Source organism: Colobus angolensis, unplaced genomic scaffold, assembly GCF_000951035.1.
Source record: "Colobus angolensis palliatus isolate OR3802 unplaced genomic scaffold, Cang.pa_1.0 Scaffold295, whole genome shotgun sequence".
Classification (NCBI taxonomy): domain Eukaryota; kingdom Metazoa; phylum Chordata; class Mammalia; order Primates; family Cercopithecidae; genus Colobus; species Colobus angolensis.
In genome coordinates, this window is record NW_012116210.1 from 784,826 (window position 1) to 794,432 (window position 9,607).

Below are 9,607 nucleotides of genomic sequence, written 5' to 3' on the forward strand. Positions count from 1 at the left end.
ATCTCCTGACCTCGTGATCCGCCCATCTCGGCCTCCCAAAGTGCTGGGATTACAGGCTTGAGCCACCGCGCCCGGCCGAGAAACCAATTTTTAAGAAGGAAAAATAAGTTTTTCTAATAATTTATTTTAGATGTTGTCTATACTTTTAGACCACTTCGACAGTTTATTTAAAAGGTGGAAGTAACTTTTTTCCCAGAAAGCCAGGAGTATTTTATTTGTGTGAAACTACACAAAAGTATATTTTTCCCTCTGTACCTGCACACCCCAGGACAGCATATAGCACTGGGCCCCCTTCCGTCCCAAGGGTCTGTCATTCTACATGAAAATTTAAACTTATAAGTCAGAGAAATAAAGAGCTGAGTGTGCTTTAGAAAATAATTCACTGCAGGCTTTATTTATAAATAACAAGAGTACCAAGTGAATTTTGCATTTCATTTAATTTACACAACTTGGAAGGTCGAAGGACTTTTCAGGATTCCATCAATTTCCAGAACCTCAGGGTTTACCTGTAATCAATTACATTCAACTTTGTATGGATGACAATCTCCTGGCCAAAAGCATGCCCAAATTAAATTGGAGGAGCTATACTAAGTTCTCCACCCTTTCCTACTTAACCATGATTTTGCTTTTCTATTTTCTGTTGCTTGGGTGAGAACTATCACTCGACACTTGCCCTAATATCTGAAAAAGACATGCCTTGGTTTGCTGCTGTGTTGTTTTCAGTGGGGGCTCTGGAGCTAGCCCAACTTCCCAACCAAGCCTGCTCTCGCCCACCCACTGCCCCGCCATGCCACCCTAGCCCTGAAGTTCCTTCCCATCCCCAGCTTTGCCTGATGAAATCCTGCTCTTCCAGGCATGAACATTCCCGTCTCCATGAAGCTTTTACCTGCCCCCCATAAAAACAAGTGGCATCTTCTACAGAGCTCCCTGTGCACAGTCACCCAGCACCTTCCCACCCCCTGCTTGTACTAGAGTTAGCTGTCTGCTCTCAGCCTTCCCTACTGAGAATGAGCCTCTCAGGAAGAGGTTGTGCCCTATTCTATTTGTCTTTGAGGTTCTGTCTCCTCTGCTGTGCCAGCACCTGGTATGAATGAAAGTCTGTTGAAGGAGTGAATAAATGGGTGGGTGGGTGGATGGATGGATGGATGAATAATAAGGATGGGGAGTGAGGCTGAGCCACACTAACAATAATAACCACCCTTCTTGAGAGTCTACCTGTGCCAGATGCTTTATGTACACAATTACATGGAATTCTTACAGGAACCATGGATCGTTCCCGTTTCACGGGAGTCCCCAGAGGCTATCTCCTCACTCTGTCCACTGGATTAGGCTGCCTCCTGTGACTCTTGATGGGAGCCAAATGAAAGGTTGGCTGCCCATGAAGGGGTGTGTGTCGGAGGTAGGGGGTAGAATGGGGATATGGGATGGGGATGGGGAGGGATGTCATCTGCCCGAGTCTCATGTGACCCAAAGCATACCCCAGCATGCCCCCCATCAGCATTCGCAAACACAGCTCTGTCCTGCAAATGCAAATGCTAAAATTAGTTTAGCTTCATTCTCCAAAGGGCATCTTCCCCTCTCCATGCAGTGAATGCATTTACATAATTTTATTTAGAGGAAATAATTACCCAGCTTTTTCAAAAATGAGCCTCTTTAAGTATGTCTTTTTGCCCTCTCCTCCCATCTTTTGCAAGCTGAATAGCAGTTCTGCTCTATGATCTGCATTCTTTTTTCAGCATTGGTAGACATAACAGATCTCAACAACATGGGGAGGCAGGTAAAGCAGTGCTGGAAAGGTCAGGGGAGCCGGGCTGTGAGAGCAAAAGAAAAACAGGAGCCCGTTTGCTGATGGCCATACCCCTCTTTTTCTAATCCAGTTAGCACCCAAGATAGACCAGCTGACATCAAAGCTGGTTCAAAACAATCTTTTAAAGGAAGAAAACTATGCAGGCAGGACTCATACAGTGTTAGACACCCTGGGTCTATATGCAGATGGGGCAGGTCCCTTCGCTGATTCCTAACTGAACTTTTCCATCTGGAAAGTGGGGATAATAATACAGAACCTGCTCAAGTGACCTCAACGTGCCACTATTTGATTTGTCTGATTTTTGGTAAGGAGATTGGTTGTTTTAGGATCCCACAAGTTTGGGGACATGGTTAAGACAAGATGAGGGTTCCCAATTGACCATGGAAAGGCTCTCTTACGTTGGCTTTGGAGGCTGGTTGACCTTCCCAGTGTGTTACTAGGTCAACGTGTTATCTCTTTTGTTGTACCTTAAACTTCATTGAGACAGGGGCTGGTTTTCTGTATAAACCAGATACTCCACATATGCAGGGACTTTGGATTCTGGTTTTTCTTCGCTAGACTGCACTTATCCAGTCGCAGAAGTTGCGTGTTTCTCTGGCCAGGCTCCCAAGAGTGTAGCAGGTGCTCTTAGGATAAATGTCTGGGGGTAATCCCTCTTTTCCAGGAACATGCTCAGTCCTTATGCATGGGTCCCCGTGCCCTGGTCAGTACTATATAAATGCCAAGGCTCCCTTTTCCCATTAGATAATATATTTTTTCCAGAGGTGTCTACCTGACCCATGCTGAGACAACTGAATTTCTTTTCTGGAATTTGGACTTTGGAAGAGAAAAGCAGAGACTGGGATACACACATATAGCTGTGCTGACAGTAAAGGCCGGCAAAACATTTTTGAGTTTACTCAACTACTCGACACATGCAAAATATTCGATAAAGGTTTACTTTATTGTTATTGATATTATTCTTTATAATCCTTCCAACAATCCTGCCACGTAACTATTATTTTCTCATTCTAGGGATCAGGTGATGAGCTCAGAGATTCAAAATTCATCCCAAGGCAGAGTAATAGAGCTAGAACCCAAATCCTGCTCAGTCTGCTTGCAAAGTCCCTGCTCTTGCCATTGCACCTTGAGTCTTGTTTGATGGTAGCATCATGACCCACCTTTACAGTGCAACTAAAAATAAGAAGCACGCTCACAGATTAGCTTTGAGCGATAGAATCCAGGCACAAAAGAGCACATACTGTATGTTTTTAAGTTCAAAAACCAGCCAAACTTGACTATGATAGCAGAAGTCCAGTTGTTACCTTCGTGAGGGGAAGGGGAGAAGGCACAAAGGGATGTTTCTGAGATGCTGGTGATATTCTGTACCTTGATTTGAATGCTGGCTACACAGGAATATTTACTTTGTAAAAATTTGTTGAGCTGTATACTTAAGATTTGTGCATGTTAATGCTCTTGTGTTTGTTATATATCAATAAAAAATAAGAAAGGAAGAAATGAGAAATAAACTGAATTTAGGGAGGAAAACTGCCCCCTTTCTCCCACCCTTCATATTAAGCAGACTGTTTTTACTCACTTTACTAAATTCAATAGAAAACATGATAGCTTTATTCATTTTCCTGTATCTTTTTCAGACTTAGTTCTTAAACATCTCTCATATATATGTAAATATACATTATATATAAGTATAATTGCAGTCATCAGCTAGATGCCAAGTTTTATATTTCTGTACTTACTAATAATCTTAAGCTTTTTACAGCATAATTATCAACTAAATGGCAATTGAATTATTTCTTTTCCTGATATCCTGTCTTCATATTTTCAATGATCCAGCTTGTTTTCTTATCTCATGAGTAAGGCCAGAAAGCTGTAATGACTGTTAATACTCTAGAAATTAACAACCATTATTATTATTTTAGCCCACTTATTTATTATGTTTAATATATTGAATGAAATTTTTACTAAAGTATAATACACATAAAGAAAGTCACACAAATCCTAAGTGAGAACTTGATGAATTATCCCAAAGTGGGAAGTCCTAGCCAGAGGAATCAGGCAAGAGAAAAAAATAAAAGGCATCCAAATAGGAAAAGAAGTCAAATTATATCTCTTCACTGATAATATAATTCTATACCTGAAAAACGCTAACAACTGGACAAAAAGGCTCCTAGAGGTGAGAAATGACCTCAGTAAAGTTTTAGGATACAACAATGTATAAAAATCAGTAGCATTTCTATACACCAATAATATTCAAGTTGACAGCAAAATCAAGAATGTAACCCAATTTACAATAGTCACACACACACATAAAATATCTTGGAATACATCTAACCGAGGAGATGAAAGATCTCTACAAGGAGAAGTACAAAACACTGCTGAAAGAAATCATGGATGACACAAACAAGTGGAAAAACCTCCCACATTAATGGATTGGAAGAATAAATATCATTAAAATGGCCATACTTCCCAAAGCAATTTATAGATTCAGTGCTATTTGTATCAGCTATTTCTATCAGAAAAATGCCCACCAACACCATTTTTCACAGAATTAGAAAAAACTATTCTAAAATGTGTATGGGATCAAAAAAGAACCTGACTAACCAAGCAATTTTAAGCAAGAAGAACAATGCTGGAAGCATCACACTACCTGGCTTCAAACTGTACTACAAGACTACAAAAACCAAAACAGCATGGTACTGGTACAAAAGTAGGCACATTGACTAATGCAACAGAGTAAAGAACCCCAAATTTGCATACCTACAACCATCTGCTCTTCAACAAAGTTGACACTACCAAGCAATAAGGAAAGGACTCCCTATTCCATAAATGGTTCTGGCATAGCTGGCTAGCCATATGCAGAAGAATGAAACTGAACCTCTACCTTTCACCATATTTAAGAATTAACTTAAGATGGATTAAAGACTTAAATGTAACACCTACAACTGTAAAAACTCTGCAAGATAACCTAGGAAATAAAATTCTGAACATATACCCCAGCAAAGAGTTTATAACAAAGATACCAAAAGCAATAGCAACAAAAACAAAAATTGACAAATAGGACCTAATTAAACTACATAGCTTCTGCACAGCAAAAGAAACTATTGACAGAGTAAACAGACAACCTACAGAATAGGAGAGAATAGTCACAAACTATGCATCTGACCAAAGTCTATCCAGAATCTATAAGGAACTTAAACAATTAAGCAAGAAACAATCCCTTTAAAAAGTGGGCAAAAGACATGAACAGATACTTCTTAAAAGAAGACATACATTTGGCCAACAAATACATGAAAAAATGCTCAACATCGTTAATCATTATAGCAATGCATATCAAAACCACAGTGAGTTTACCATCTCACACCAGTCAGGATGGATATTATTTTTTTAAAAAGTAGATGTTGGCAAGATTGCAGAGAAAAGGGAGCACTTAGAAACTGTGGGTGGGAATGTAAATCAGTTCAGCCAATGTAGCAAGCAGTTTGGAGATTTCTCAAAGAACTTAAAACAAATACCATTCAATCCAGTAATCCCATTACTGGGTATAAACCCAAAGGAAAATAAATCATTCTGTCAAAAAGACACATGCACTCATCGGTTCATTGCAGCATTATTTACAATGGCAAAGACATGGAATCAACCTATGTCCCCATCAACAGTGGACTGGAGAAAGAAAATGTGCTACACATACACCATGGAATACTATGCAGCCGTAAAAATGAATGGAATCATGTCTTTTGCAGCAACATGGATGCAGCTAGACACTGTTATCCTAAGCAAATTAATGCAGAAAGAAAAAACCAAATACCCTGTTTTCTCCCTTATAAGTGGGAGCTGAATATTGCATATCCATGGACATAAAGATGGGAACAATAGACACTGGGGACTACTAGAGGGAGGAGGGGAGGATGGGAGTGAGGGTTGAAAAACTACCTACTGGGTATATGCTCACTACCTTGGGTGACAGGGTCATTTGCATACCAAACCTCAGTGACGTGTAATTTACTTACTCATGAAACAAACTTATACATGTATCCCATGAACCTAAAGAGGTGGGAAAATAAATTATACCAAAGTGAGCACACTTATGTAACCACTACTGAGGTCAAGAAAGGGAATGTGTCTAGCTCCTCAGAAGTCTTCCTTGTCCCCCTTCCCAAACACTACCCTCTACTTCTCCCCAGGGCAACCACACCAGAGATTAGTCCAATGTGTTAGAACATTATACTGAGACTGAAGCCTCCTGCAATCGCAGTGCACTGTCTGCGTTAACATGATTTTATCATTCCAAAAAATTCTTGCTCAGGAAAACAAAGTTATAGGTAATTTTTCTGTTTGCTTCAGGTACTTCCCCTAGATTCATTTATCCAGCCAATAAGCCACTCTTCCAGACATCATCAACCCCTTCTCAGGACAAAGACTAGGCTCATAAAAGGAAGAGCCTGTGTAAGATTGCTGTTTTCCCTTCCTTAAATGTTTGGTGGAATGTACCAGTGAAATCATTTGTTCTTTGTGGGAACATTTTTCTTTATGGATTCAATTTCTTAAATAACTAATAGCAGTATTTGAGTCATCCATTTCCTCTCCTGTTGCTTTCAGTCAGTTGTGTTTTCCAAATAATTTGTCCAGCTGCCGAAGTTACTAGTATAAAGTAGTTTATTATATTGCCTTATTCTTTTTTACTATCTGTAGAATTGGAACTTATATCCCCTCTTTTATTTCTAACATTAACAATTTATTTCCTTCCTTGTAGGTTGAGTTTTCTTTTCCTAATTTTTTAAGGTAGAAATTTAGATCATTGATTTTAAAAGCTTCCCTTTTTTCTCATATCAGTATTTAAAGCTGTAAATTTCCTTCTAGATACTTTTTAGCTGTATCCCACCCATTTTGACATGTTTTTTAAATTATTCAGCCAAAAACATCTTATAATTTTACTGTTAACAAATGGCTTGTTTGGAAGTATGTTTCCTATTGCCAAGTACTTGGAGGATTTTCTAGAAGACTGATTGTTATTAATTTCAATTTCAATTTGGCCAAGAGCATAGTCTGTAACATTTTAATATTTTAATATGTATTGAGACTTATTTTATGGAAAAGCATGTGGTATATCTTGGTGACTATTCCTCATATCTTGGAAAATAATCTGTATTCTACTGTTGTCAATTGGGTATAAATAATGCAAATGTCAATTAATGAAAATTGCTTGACAGTATTGATAGTAGTTGTTCATTCTTCCACTAACTACCAAAAGAGGAGGTTACAGTTTTCAAGTATTGTCATTTCTTGATTTTTTTCTTTCAGTTTTGGTCAGTTTTTGCTTAATGAACCTTTGTGATTTGTGTACATATTTATTTTGGATTGTTTTTTTTTTGATGAATTAGAAATTAGTATTTAGGAATTAGAAAATTAGTTTTTAGGCCAGGTGCAGTGGCTCATGCCTGTAATCCCATCACTTGGATCACCTGAGGTCAGGAGTTCGAAACCAGCCTGGTCAACATGGTGAAATCCCGTCTCTACTAAAAACACAAAAAATTAGTCGACGTGGTAGTGCACACCTGTAATCCCAGCTACTCAGGAGGCTGAGGCAGGAGAATCGCTTGAACCTTGGAGGTGGAGGTTGCAGTGAGCCGAGATTGTGCCACTGCACTCCAGCCTGGGCAACAGGGCAAGACTCTGTCTCAAAAAAAAAAAAATTAGTTTTTAAAAAGTTAGAAAATAAAGTCTCCCTTTATCTCTAGTAATTACTCTTTATCTTGATACTTACTTTGATCACTTTTTTTCAATAATTAAGGTTTCACTCTGTCACCCAGGCTGGGGTGCACTGGCACACTCCTAGCTCACTGAAGGTTTGGCCTCTCTGGCTCAAGCAAACCTCCCACTTCGGCCTTCCAAGTAGCTGGGACTATAGGCACACACCCATGCACCCAGCCAATTTGTTAATTTTTTGTAGAGATAAGATCTCCCTGTGTTGCCCAGGCTGGCATTGAAATCCTAGGCTCAAGTAATCCACCTGCTTCTGCCTCCCAAAGTGCTGGGATTATAGGAGTGAGCCACCATGCCCAGGCAATTTTATTCTATAGCTATAATTACAGTGCTCATTTGTCAAAATGAAAACAGAAGACAAATATACAAAACTGTTGATTACTAATCATATATTAAAAGCAGTAAGAGGTTCCATAACACCAAATAGACCAGTTCTAATGTTTTCCCTAAGATAAATTTAGCAGCTTCAGCTTCTTCAGTGTTTATCAAAATACAAAAGAACCAAGTAGAGGTAGTCTTTATCGATGGTAGATGAGACCCCTGCAGGCTAAGAGAGAGCAAGCTACATCACACATGGAGAGATGGGTGCTCCTGAGAGGCTGTGGGTTTAGATGGGCAGCCTGCCCAGCTCTCACTTGCTACTGCCAATGAGGCCCCAGACATCTCGCCCATGTGTGTGAGCAAGCGTGAATGCTGGGGACGAAGGGCCCATTTTGGTCCTCATGCTGACTAAGGGACAGTGGGGCCCTGCATCCCCCGAGCTGGCCACGGCAGGTGGGCAGGTGGGCAGGTGGGGGCCTCGGCCTGGGGGAGAGTAAGATGGCCATGAGCTCCAAGCCTGGCCCCTAGTAACCTTGGGAGCACAGGACAAGCGCAAGGCTGTGTCACACAGGGTGACCCATGGACAAGCGAGTTGTGGGGATCTCTATTGTAACCATGCAGAACTGATTGTGGGCTGCCACTCTACTGCCTCACATTCCTGAGGGGAACGACTGAGCTGGCAACCCACATCCAGGCCACAACTACAAACCTAGGCTAGGCAGGTCTCTCTCCTTTCCATGTGGTCAAGTTTTCTTGGCTTGGATTTTCAGCTGTTTTTTAAAATGCATTGAGTTCTGGTTAAAAACCAACCACCTGGCCAGGCGCGATGGCTCACACCTGTAATCCCAGCACTTTGGGAGGCCGAGGAGGGTGGATCACGAGGTCAAGAGATTGAGACCATCCTGGCCAACATGGTAAAACCCCATCTCTACTAAAAATACAAAAATTAGCCAGGCGTGGTGGCTCACACCTATAGTCCCAGCTACTCAGAAGGCTGAGGCAGGAGAATCACTTGAACCTGGGAGGCAGAGGTTGCAGTGAGCTGAGATCGCACCACTACACTCCAGCCTGGCAACAGACTAAGACTCCATCTCCAAAAAAAAAAAAAAAAAGAAAACAAAACAAAACAAAAATAAACAACCACCAAAATGGATCTCAACACATCTCAAAAGCCAGGGGCGCATCCTGCTGTCCCCTACACGGTGACTCCTGGAGGCCAGATGCCCATGGGCCTACATCCCTCCCCAGCTCTGAACAGTGAGTTGATTTTACCTTTTACAGTTAAAAAAAAAAAAAAAAAAAAGCTGAGTAATATTGCCTAGGAGTACCAGACACTGCTGTATTGGAAATAAAAACTATTTACATTAAATAAAAAGACTGGCCAAAGTCTATGTCTTCCACATTTATAGCACAGTGAGATGCATATGGTGACTGAACCACGGAGGCAGCTTCTGGCACTCACACCATGAACTACACATTTGCTACATGAGAGTAAAGTGAAAGGAAAGGGGAGGAGTGAGAGGATCGGGGTTCGTGTTCACTTCTGGTTTGGGAGCTGCTGGGACGGCAATCCGGTCCTTCACAGAGCCTGTCGTCACTGATGGTGCAGGTGGCCTGAATGTACCCATTCCTGTGGTATAGGGAGTGAGCCCCAACATGTCTGTGATCTCGGCTGCGTTCCTGGTGTTGGGGAGGCCCCGCTTGTTGGTGAACACCTGG